This window comes from Lactuca serriola, chromosome 4, assembly GCF_051521515.1.
Source record: "Lactuca serriola cultivar US96UC23 chromosome 4, Lser_US96UC23_V15, whole genome shotgun sequence".
Lineage (NCBI taxonomy): Eukaryota > Viridiplantae > Streptophyta > Magnoliopsida > Asterales > Asteraceae > Lactuca > Lactuca serriola.
In genome coordinates, this window is record NC_136411.1 from 267,022,424 (window position 1) to 267,035,473 (window position 13,050).

Here is a 13,050-nt window from a genome sequence, read left to right on the forward strand (position 1 = left end):
TTAAAAATAAAATAATAAAATAAAATAAGTAAATAAATAAATAAAGATAATAAATAACAATAAATAAATAAATAAATAAATAAGCCCTAAAATCCCAAGTTGTATTTTATATTTTATTTTATTTTAGCCTTAATAATTTATTAGTGTTAGCGATATGGAGTTAAATGAAAAAAAATTCAAGAATTTGGGGTCTATATTGTAACATTAGGACTTGAAATGTAAATGATTTTGTGAAGCAGGGGTTGTTTGGTAATTAACGAGCTTAATTTAAAAAGAAGGGGGATTGAGGGACTGAAGTGTTATAATGGAAAAAGTATGAATTGGAGGAGGCGGCGCGAAAACCCGTCACCCCTCCCCCGTGTTTCCGCATTTAATATCATTACACCTAAAAAAACCCTCACCCTAAATGACTCCAGCAGCCACCCTTATACCCCCTCACCTCCAGTCGCCGCTCCCTCTACCGTCGAGATCGTAAACCACCGAGTCATTACCGTCGTGTCTGTTAGCGAGGTCGGAAGATGAAGTCCGAAGCTGTTGTTGCCGCTGTCTCTCGTCTGTAAAGGCACACCCCTTCCCACCCTATTAGGTATTCTATTTCTTCATCCCGTTGAGAAGCCATCCCCTTGCTTTTCTCGCTACTATCACTTCCAGTGGGAAATTGGAGAAGCCGGGTAGGATAATCAAAGCAAGAAGCAGCGAGGTGTTACTATTGCATTCATTTCACCAGAAAGGACGTGTTTTTCTGTGTATTCTTCCCCTTCTTCCATGAGTGGAACCGACGAAAACCATCTAGTTGTCGTCGTTCACCACCGTTGTTAAGTGTAGGTGTGTGTAATGCGTGTGTGTGTGTTAATTTCAGCCGATTGTGTGTCATTATTAGGTGTTATGGATGTTGTAGGGCGTGTTTGTGCCTTGCTCAGCCGGAAGAATGAAAGGAAACTCACCACCACCACCACCATGAGGTGGTGGCTGCCGCCTTTTGCCGTCATTCTACCACCACTAGCCGCCACTTCGGGTGGTCGTGTGTGTGAGGGTGTTGGATTAACATTACGTGTAAACCGAGAGGCCTTGCATGGTGTTTAGACCTAAAATTAAAAACTCCCACCCTTGAAATGGTAGTTGCTGCCTCCTACCGCCATGGAACGCCGCTGACCACCACTGCCCGAGGTGGCAGTGGGTGGTGCCCGATTTATTAAAATATATATTTATTTAATTATCTAATCATCTAACTTTAGGAATTAGAAACCCTAATTAGGGTTTAGAAAACCCTAATGTCAAGAAACCGTAGTTTTTGGAGTTGGTCGGGACCCTCGTTAAAGCTGTTAATTAAACTTTAAATAATACTTAATAATGCCTATACAATTCACTTAATGCAATATTGGAATTAATGGATTAATTCCTTATGGGGTTAAGTGTGTAACACTAACCCTAGTTATCATTTTATGTGAAAACCCTAGAATCGGAGTGCTCGATTTGGACAATGATCGGGCACGTATTTGGGCTGTTGATTGGATTATTATTTCACTCGGGAATGATTAAGTCAAACCTTAATCAATCTACTATCAGGTAAGTAAGTCCTTAATGGGTTAAGTGTTATTACTTAACCCTAATCGTCAGTTCATGTGAAACCCTAATCGTCATTTCATGTGAGGTGGTTACTGTTGCAAGTGACTATGACCTATGACCGGGTATTGACTCAAGTATCTTTTTGTAGGTGATTGGAAGTAAGTTTAAGTTGGTAGAGTTTTTCGTTGCTATAGTGGTTACCTATGCACATATCAATGTGAGTTTTGCCTTACTGTACCCATGGGTTGAAGGCACCAATTTCAGCCCACTAATTTCGGTTATTTGATAATAGTAGAGGGATGCCTTAGGGATCTGTTAGACTTGTTATCTGGTATCAAGTATGCTGCTACGCTATAGTTACCTACTAGATTTGTATTCTGATATCGAGTATGCTGCTATGCTTTAGTGATCTGTTAGATTTGTCTCCTGGTATTGAGTGTGTTGCTTTGCTATAATAATTTATAGGACTGTATGTATATATGCTTGCTGGTTATCATCTATGGAGTGCCCTTAGGGATTGTTATAGTCATGAAGGATAGCCTGAGAACTCTTGGTCTAGACTCTCTTGCATGCTCCTTGTTTGGTTGTGACTCTAGAGTAGGACCATCTGTTCGGGTGACTATGTCACCTCTGGTTACTTATGGTTACACATTCTATAGGGGTTAGCTGGTAGCGGGATTGTATGTTGTGAGAGGACTAGTATACGGTAGTGAGTCTTCTCATTATACCAAGGGGTCGAAGTCACCAATATCGGCCCATTACTTGATATGTGGTCTTAATAGTGTTGGATTAGGTGTCTAAGCCCGAGAGTAGCATGGTCCATTTCGGGTTGCCTATCACCAGGACAATTTGAGGATGGATACTTGAGTAAGAGGTTATTTATGATTTATTAATATATTATAAGTTCTAATATATTAATATGAAATCATATTATTTAATTAGTATTGATCTAGAATTAATTTGGAATTAATTTAGTGATCAAAAGAGACTAATTAAATTAACGAGGACTGATTATGTAAATCAATGATATATATATATATATATATATATATATATATATATATATATATATATATATATATATATATGGTTTGGGATATTGATCCATGATGTGCTGAGATTATGTAAGTTTCCATGAAGCATTAACCCACATGGAATATGGATCATAACCCAAAGTGTATGGATTAGGGTTTACCCATGACTCTTGGATTCCTACATATATATACATAACCCCATCGCTAAAATAAGTTACAACAAATGCTCTTGGAGTTCATAACCGATTTGTGTGCCTAGTAATCTCTCTCAAGTCATCCAATTGTTCAAGGGTGTGTTGTGAACCGTTTGAGGCATCACATTTGGGGTGCTATGTTCTTAAAGGCCAAAACTACAAGCTACAACAAAGAGGTAATTCTATAACTTACTTTTATGTTGTTTATGTCAATTGTATGGTAGTTGTAGGCTTTATGCTTTGGAAACAATATTGCATGTATAATTAGAGAAAACATAGATCCAAAGCATTCAGGATTGTATGTGCACCATAGGATGTTGTAGTATACAAACCCATAAGTGGTATTAGAGCGTAGGTTTGTTTTCTATTATATTTGATGTATGGCTTAATTTTCAAAGTTGAAAAAAATTGATATCTGGCCTCTGACTGATGAACTCACCGAGTCCACTCAATATAAGGTCAACTCGGCGAGTTATGTTTATGAAGTCGACAAGTTGATGCTTCTGAAGGCAGATTTTCAGATTTTTTGGCCTGTTTTGGATTAGGATCATTACCATAAAATGTTTTAGTTCAAAAAATTTGATTTTGTTGATATGGTAATGATCATGCTCATCCAATTAAAAGATAATTGTCAAAATCTCAAGATATGTATTAGTTTTAGGCTAATTTCTTGCAAATTGTTGATATGAATTATCTTGACTTATGAGTTTAACTTGAACATAGATAAATTATTTGATTATTTTGTTATTTAAAATTTTTGATCTAAATGTTCTTTAAAGTCCTCCAGAACTTGTCATCAAGTTATGGAACACGAAAAGTTTTTTCATAAAAACCACATTAAACTCATAAGTTATGGAAATCAAAGGTTTTCAAGAGTTACAAAATTTGCCCTCAAGTTTTGGTATTTGAAAAGTCTCAAATTAAGAAGCTTTTGTAACTAAAAGGCGTAACTCTTGTGTTCACAAATTAAAAAATTAATTAAATAGTTTTTAATTTTGAATTTTTTATATTTAGAACCTTGAAGTATTTGAGTAGCTCAAATTTCACCTTATGGAGTTTATTAAATTAATTAAAGTGTTTAATTAAAAGAGAATTAATAATTCCATAACGACATGGTTTAAGTTTAATTAAATTAAGAGTGTAATTTATTAATAGATTTAACCATCTAGTATTTTAAAAGTTTAAAATACACCCCTATACTATATAAAATTAAATGTTTAATAATTATATATATATATATATATATATATGTATAAATTACCATTAGTAGGCATCATTCACGAAGCCGGTCTATAAGGGGGATATAAGGTTACTTCCTATAAAATGGTGGTTTAATGGGTGTCCACTCTCACCCACCGCTTCCTTGACTGGTGGAGGGTCATTAGCCGAATGGATAGGATAGGACATTCTCATAAAAGGTATAATGAAAATACCAAGTAACTAAAAACATATAAATTCCCAATCTTAGTTACTTAGGAAAAATGTGAATTTGGTGCTAACTCATGAAATTACACTTTGCACATTGCCAAGTCATTAGTGGAGCGTGTGTGGTTAACCGACACACTAACTAGACTAACAAGGGTGGCAAAGGGTAGCTCGATGTTTGTCATAGATTAATGGAGCGTGTGTGGTTAACCGGCATATTGATTAGGTGATAAATGACATAGAGAGTACCAAGCTAATTTGCATGGTTATTCACATCTTGTTTATGATCCTCAGCTTCCCAGTCAGAAACTTGAAGGGCACAATCGAGATTTAAACATGCCATTGAAAAGTTCAATGAGTCTCAAAGGATCTAGGAATTCCAATTCATTTAAAACTTAATAATTAATTTCGTTTTTCATGGTGGAAATTGGTAAATCGTCATTTACCTACCTTCAAATATTTTGCAATCGGATTACGGCATCCCTCTTCCAAATTGTAAAGTATTGCGTTGGGTCCTAGCCTTAATATTTCATTTGGGTGTTATATTAAGGACTTAAATCATCTAAGTTGAATTTCTCCCTTATAAATATCTAGTTTTGACAGCTATGGTCTACCTCATACTTTTGGAAAAAGTTTTCTTTATTTAGATGATATTCCACAAGACGATCGAGGTGAAAGATTAATCCCTTCTTCGTGCTGTAGTGGAACTTCTCTTCCTCCACCTCCTCCAATAATTCTCCATGACCCACAAGTTCAAGGTCACTCAAGCCCTATTGGCTAGCAAACACTAAGATGGAAGGTCTGTGTGTGCACATGGCTTGGAGATGAAGTCACACATTGACAAGATGGGAATGTTGGGTGTCATTGTTTCAAGGAAGTTGGTTGTTGAATTGGTTCTTCAATGAATTCCTAAGTCATATAGCAGGTTCTTTAAGGATTACTATATGGGAATCACGCCATGACCCTTATCAATCTTACCTATTTGCTTGTTGCTACTAAATCAGCAATGATTTGGCGCGCTGGTAAAGCAAATTTGATTGGAAGATCTACTTCCCCAAACTTCCATAGACATTGACAATGGTAACATCAGAAGTCCAGAAAAGCTTTCCCTTTCCAATGGAAAGGAATCAACCATAGTCAAGTCATTTGACCAAATGGTAAAGAGAAAGGCTAAGTCTGAGATAGTCCTGTGTACCATTCCCAAAGAGTCCACAAGGATGGTAAAGTCGAAATATTTGACTCTTCTTCAGGTAAGTCCACTATCTAACTCTATTAAGTTCTTGTTTCTAGATAATTACATTTTGATGTTTTGTAGAATCAAAGAAAAGAAATGAAACTTAAAGGAAGAGTAAGCTGATTTTGATCGTGAAGAGATGGATTTCGATTGCATGGTTCGATGATAAAAATTTTGAGCTGCTGGTTAAGAGTTATGATAGATTGCTTAGGAATAGATAACAACATAGTTTTCATATGTATTTGCATTGTAAGGATAAGTTTTCCGCAATTTTTATAAATATTTTTTTTTTGAAATTTATCTTATTTTAAGTTTCCTTACAATGGCATTTGTGAAAATTGATGCTTATATGTTTCCATTGATAGCAATATTGGAAAATGGATTTGATTCTTTCATTTGTAGTAGTGTCATAATTTACCAAATAAGGAAAGATTCTCATCGCCCAAGTTTCAGTTGGATAGAAACTTGGAATCATGCAAGTTGTATTGTCTGATGAATAAGAACCTTCATCTTTGGGAAATTAAGACTAATTCCTTGTTCACATGTAAATGAGAGTCAAGTGAAGGACTAAGGGATCAGGTACACTTGGTTGTGCGCTGGTCAGGTCCTCCACAAAGAACGAAAAGACTATTCGTTATGATTTACTAAAGTTTAGTAAATATGGTTATACTTATAGGATTAAGTGTAATTCTAAACCATTTGAAAATTTTCAATGTATAGCATAACGAATAAGAAGAATCAAATTAGGCAGAAAGATAAGAGTTTCTCCAATCTGGAAAGAAGGGAGAGTAATTGAGTATCGTGTTTTATGATTATCATAGTGATTATGAAACCATATCACAATTGATCCTCTAAGTGCACTTGTATTGCTAAGAAGTGGAATCATGAATTGTTGAAATGGTTAAATCAAAAGGTGAATCATACTTCTTTCCAAAATCAAGTCTTAGAGTAACACTCCAAGATCGAGCCTCGAGTGACATATGTTGGATTAATGTCTAAGTCCATAACTATAATTGGTATGTAATTGACCAGAGAGTAGCATGGTCCATTTGGGTTGCATATCATTAGGACAATTTGATAGGATAAACTGTTGAGAAGAAGATATTTATGGTTTATTAATATATTATAAGTTCTAATATATTAATATGAAATCATATTGTTTCATTAGTATTGATCAAGAATTAATTTGGAATTAATTATGTGATAAAAAAGAGACTAATTAAATATAAGGGGTTGCTTTGGTAAATCAATCATTCTTATAAAGTGGGCTTATGATCCACAGTTCTTCATGTTGGGCTAAACCCATGTGGTAACCCATGGATACTCCATGGAGGTTTTAACCCATGGAGCATGAGGGATATGGAAAGTCATTAGGGTTTACATATTGTAACCCTAGTTAGCCACATTATATAAGAACCCCTCTAGCTCATGAAATTGGCACTGAAGTGGAATACTAGAGGGCTAGCTGATTTTTGTGTACAAGGAATCTCTTCTCAAGTCATCCTTTGTTCTAGGTGTGTTGTGATTCAACTTGAGGCATTCATACTATTGGTGCTATGCTCTTAAAGGCTAAAGGTTCAAGGTTTCCAACAAGCTACAAGAAAATGTATGTTATCTAACTTGTTTTATTACCCAAGTATCAAAGTATTGTATGCTAGTTAGGGTAATACCTTGGAAAGTTCAAGTTTGCATATATAATAGAGAAAACATAGATCCAAGGTATTTAGGGTTGCATGAACACCTTAGGAGTGTTAAAATGCTCAAAACCGATCAGTGGTATCAGAGCCTAGACTTGTTTTCAATTATACTTGATGCTACTTGCTTGAAAATGATTTAAAAATCGAATTTCAGCCTTCTGGACAGTGGACTCTCCGAGTCCAAGCACAATTCTGACCAACTCGCTGAGTTGGTTCATACACTCGACAAGTTGGTGCTCCAGAATGTAGTTTTTCGATATTTTTGGATGGAATTGGACTAGGATCATTACCCTAAGATGTTTTTGGACTTATAAACTTGTTTTTGACGTGGTAATGATCATGCTTATCCAATTTAAAAGATAATTGTCAAAGTTTCATGTTTTGTCTTAGTTTATATGGTTAGGCTAATTACATGAAATTTGTTTGATATATCTTGTTCTTATGAGTTTAATTTAGATCATAGACAAAATTGTTTGATTTTTGTAAGTTTCAAAAGTTGATCTAAATGTTTTGATGAATTCCATAACTTGTCCTCAACTTATGGAAAATGAATTTTTTTTCTTTTAAAGAGATCATTAAACTTATAAGTTATGAACTTGAAGAGTCTTTTTCCATAAATGTTTTTATGAACTCCATAACTTGTCCTCAAGTTATGGATTTTCAAGAGTATTTTCATTAAAACCTATATTAAACTCATAAGATATGGATTCCAAAAGTTTTTTAATAGTTCAAAACTTTTCCTCAAGTTTTGGAATTTGTAAATGTAAAAGTCTAAATTTTGAAACATTTAGTTCCAAACCCTAGAATTTTAAAAGTTTAAAATTCAATCCTTATACTATTATAATATTATAAGTTTAATATATATATATATATATATATATATATATATATATATATATATATATATATATATATATATATATATATATATGTATGTATGTATAAGAGTAAATCCAGTCTTACCGTTAGTAGGCCTCATTCACGAAGACGGTCTATAAGGGGGTATAAGGTTACTGCCTATAAAATGACAGTTTAATGGGTGTCCACTCTCACCCACCACTTCCTTGACTAGTGGAGGGTTGTTAGACGAACGGGTAGGATATGGCTCTAATTCTACCTTCATTAAAAGTATAATGATAAATATAAAGTAACTAAACACTTATAAATTCCCAAATCTTAGTTACTTAGGAAAATGTGAACATGGTGCTAAGCCATGAAATTGCACTTTGCACATTGTTAAGTCGTTAGTGGAGCGTGTGTGGTTAACCGACACACTAATATGGACTGACAGTGTATCGCAAAGGGTATATTGATGTTAATCATAAATCAATGGAGTGTGTGTGGTTAATCGGCACATTAATTAGGTGGTTGTAACATTGGGTGTACCAAGCTAATTTGCATGGTTATTCACACCTTGTTTGTGATCCTCGGCATCCCAGTCACAAACTTGAAGGGCACAATCGAGATTTAAACATGCCATTGAATTGTTCAATGAATCTCGAAGGATCTAGGAGTTTCAATTCACTTAAAACCTAAAATTCTTTTTTGTTTTTGGTGATGGAAATTGCTAAATCGTCATTTACCTACCTTCAAATATTTTACAGGTTGGATTACGACATCCCTCTTCCAAATTGTAAAATATTGTGTTGGGTCCTAGACTTAATATTTCGTGTTGGGTGTTATATTAATGAATAAAATCAACTAAATTTGAATTTCTCCCGTTCGTAGATATCTAGTTCAGACAACTATGGTCTTCCCAAATCCTTTGGAACAAGCTTTCCTCTAGAAGATGATGTCCCGCGGTTGGATCGTGGAAGTCATACTTCACTTCCTCCACCCCCTTCAATAATTCTCCTTAACCCACATGTTCAAACACTTGAAAAAATTAGGGTCACTCAAGCCCTACTTGCAATGAAACATCAAGATGGAAGGCTTGTGTGTACTCACGTATTGGAAATGAAGTCACATATTGACAGGCTGAGAGTATTGGGTGTCGTTGTCTCGAGGAAGTTGGCGGTTGACTGGGTTCTTAAATCACTTCTGGAGTCATATAGTGAGTTCATTAAGGACTACTATGTGACAAACCATGACATGAACCTTATTGATCTTACCTATTTGCTTGTTGTTGCTGAATCATCAATGATTTGGCACACTGGAAAAGAAAATTTGATTGGAAGATCTACTCTCCAAACTTCCATGGACATTGACAATGGAAACATTAGAAGTCCAGAAAAGATTTCTCTTTCCAAGGGAAAGAGAAAGGCTATGTCTGCGATTGTCCCGTGTACCATTCCCAATGAGTCTATATGTTTTGTTTCCAAGAAAAGGGCCATTGGTTGTGAAGATGCCCTGACTACCTGAAAGATCTGAGAAAAGGTAGAATTGAAACGTTTGACTCTGCTTTAGGTAAGTCTAACGTCTAAATCTATTAAGTTCCTAATTATTGATTCTTAATACATGCTGAGACAAGGTTGCATTTTGATGTTTTGTAGGATCATGCAAAGGGAAAGAAGCTTAAAGGAAGAGTATGCTGAATCTGACCGCGAAGATGGATTTCAATCGCATGGTTCGAAGATCGGATTTTTGAGCTGCTGATTAGGGGTTATGATAGATTGCTAGGAAATATGTAGTAACATAGTTTTCATTTGTAGTTGCATTGTAAGGAAAAGTTTTTTCCGCATTTTATAAATAAATAATTTTTTTTTATTTTATTATATCTCCTTGCAATGACATTTATGAAAAATTGATGTTTGTATGTTTCTAGCAATATTGGAAATATGAATTTGATTCTTTCATTTGTGGTAGTGTCTAAATTTACCAAATAAGGAAAGATTCTCATCACCCAAGTTTCAATTGGACAGAAACTTGGAATCATGCAAGTTGCATTGTATGATGAATGAAAATTTTCATCTTTGGTAAATTAAGACTGATTCATTGTTCACATGTATATGTGAGTCAAGTGAAGTACTAGGGGATTGCGTACACTAGGTGTACAATGGTTAAGATCCACCACAAGGATTGATAAGACTATTCGTCATGATTTACTACAGTTTAGTAAACATGGTTATGCTTACAAGTTTAAGTATAATTCTGAAACATTGGAAAAGGTTCAATGTATGGAAGAACGAATGAGAAGAATCAAATTAGGCAGAAAGATAAAAGTTTCTCCATTCTGAAAAGATGAGAGAGTACTTTAGTATCGTGTTTTATGATCATCTTAATGTTTATGGAAAAACCATATCACAATTGATCCTCTAAAGACATCTTAGTGCATTTGTATGGATAAGAAGAGGAATTGTGAATTGTTGAAATAGTTTAAATCAAGAAGATGAGTCATACTTCGTTCCCAAAACAAGTCTTAGAGTCATACTCCAAGATTGTAACCTTGAGTGACATAATCTTAAGAAAGGTTTAAAACACTTACAAAATGTAGAGTAAAAGTTTTCTACTCATGTACATTTGAAATTGGTAAGTTGTGATGTTTTTGGATAAAACAAAGACCAACTAAGGCCAATTGTGTGAAGTGTTTGTCTTGATGAGAATCCGCACTAACTCTTGAATATTTGTTCTGTCAAGGAATGATTCATGACAAGAGAATATTATATGTCAAAAGGGCAGTGGGAGTCTTAAAGATCTTGGAAAAACCTTCAAGAACTAATCAAGAATAAAACCTATTGTGTATCACTACCACACGAGTTGACGTTTATAACCTATTGTGTTGACATATTCTTATTTTTGTGCCTATTCTAGTTAAGGTTGATTGTACATATGAGTTCTAGGAGTCCTCAGTTGTTTGCATATCAACCTAGGAAGCAATGGTAGGTCCTTGTGCTGCAAGGTGGCAAGAAATTAAGATTGAATAAGTTCAGTCCATATGAGTTTGGATTTTTCACTAACCTTTTCTTGTGATTATGGTTATGACAAATTCACATGGATAGGAACACATACACCATAAAATCTAACAATACTAGAAAAACAGCCTTTAATGACGCGCAAACAATGACACGCGGTGATTTACGATACGCAAAAGCGTGCGCTCTAAAAATAATGTCATCTCTTCAAACTTTTGAAGGATAGAGGTCACGCTTTTGTGCGTGCCCTAAAATTAATGTCCAAGAAAAAAAAATTAAAAACACGGAGGGCACTTATTTAAAAATGGGCGTCGTCTAGAAATGTCGCTTTATATTTTTTGAATGAAAGGCGCGTTCTCTTTTTTTGCAGCTGGGGGGAAACGAAAATCCCAAAAGTTTGAAATGCCGCCATTGTTATCCTCTATCTTATTTCCATCTTTCTTCTCTCTCTCTCTCTCTCTCTCACTCACTCTCTCTCTTTCTCTATCTCTCTTACTCTAATACCCAAAAAAAACCCTAATATCATTACAAATCCTCTTTTCTCCCACAACAAAATCGCAATATCACCAAATCTTTGATCCAGTCTTCTGAACAGATCAAACCTGCAGGGGTTCTCGATTTCTCTATGTTGATGTGTGGTGACACGAACAAAAAAAGGAGTGTAGCGCCTCTACCTTTCAATTTCATTTGTCTCGCAAGTAATCTGAGTTCACCGGTGGTGTTCCTGACTGTATCAATGGAAGCGCTGCTCAAGTCGCTGACCAATTTCTTCACCTGCATTTCGAGTTCCGTGAGATCAGGTCTCGCTTCAGTAGCAGAAGAAACAACTCTCGGCCCAAAAGATGATCTCCGCCATATTTGGTTTCGTGCTCTGTTTCCAAATCGAGGTGAAACTGCATGCTGGGAAGCAGCAATGGCAGCCTGAGGCTCTGCCGCCAGCTCCCCTGAAGCATCACTGTTGTAAGCGGTTGCCGGAGCTAAAGAAGACGACTCAATTGCAGGTGCCTCCGGTGGTGATCCTTCATCCACTCCAGATGGTCCAGGTCCAGGTCCACCGGAATCCAAACTTTTCTCACCGGATTCAACCGTATTAAACTCATTCCCCTTTCCAGAATCTTCTGAAGATGAATGAACATGACGATGCACTGGAGAAGAAGCTTCTTCCTGATGGATTCCATTCGATCTAGGTGAAGTAGGTTGATTCAAGGTTAACCTTAATGGCTGCTTTACATGATCTGGGAGTTTAACATTGTGGGATTCACACCAATTAGCAATCAATGCTTTCACAGTGTAATTAGGAATCAAATTATTATGAACAAGAGTTTGCATTGTTTTAGGGCAAACATTGAGTCCAAGATCCATCCAATTACGAATATACCCCCGCTCATATGTCTGCCCAGAAGCTACAATCACAGGGTCTGTCATCAATTCAAGTGACAGTGGACAACAGAAGTCTGGAGGAATTGGAACAGGGTTAGAGCTTTCTGATTATTTCATTTCCACAAAGCAATCATGCATGTGTGTAACAAGAGCAATCATTTCTTCAATATACTCCAAATCCCCAATCTTTTCTGCTTGTTCAGCATTCTCCTTCAAGTTTTCAAGTGCAACAACTTCGATTAGAAGTTCTTGATTTGTTCTTAAGCTTAACAAATCAACAATTTTTGACCTAGTTTCTGAGCTGGGATCAGATCCTTCCACTTGTTCCCTTATAGCTTTTAAGACAATAGCCGATGGCTTTTCATATCCCATATGTTTCATTTGGTTTATTGGTTTGGCCTTCGATGGTGAAGAGGTTTGGCTGAATTCTACTAGTTTTGAATCTTTTAACACTATGGTTTTGTATCCAAATCAGGTGTCCATGATTCTGTTCCTTGTGAAAATTAGATTTGTTTTTTTGGCCATGTACCTATATATAATTTGGTTTATTGGTTTGTTTTTGGGTGTGCAGACTGAGCTGATATCTGATGATCAAAATGGAAATATTCTTGTATGGGACTTGATTGCAAACTCTCATTTCAAGATGGAAGATGGAGTTATACATGTTTA

At 35.5% G+C, this 13,050-nt stretch overlaps 1 pseudogene; it reads right to left on the minus strand.

Annotated features, from left to right (window-relative positions):
* Positions 1-11,526: 11,526 nt before the first annotated feature.
* Positions 11,527-12,762, minus strand: LOC145099336 (U-box domain-containing protein 4-like; annotated as a pseudogene).
* Between the last annotated feature and the right edge of the window lie 288 nt (positions 12,763-13,050).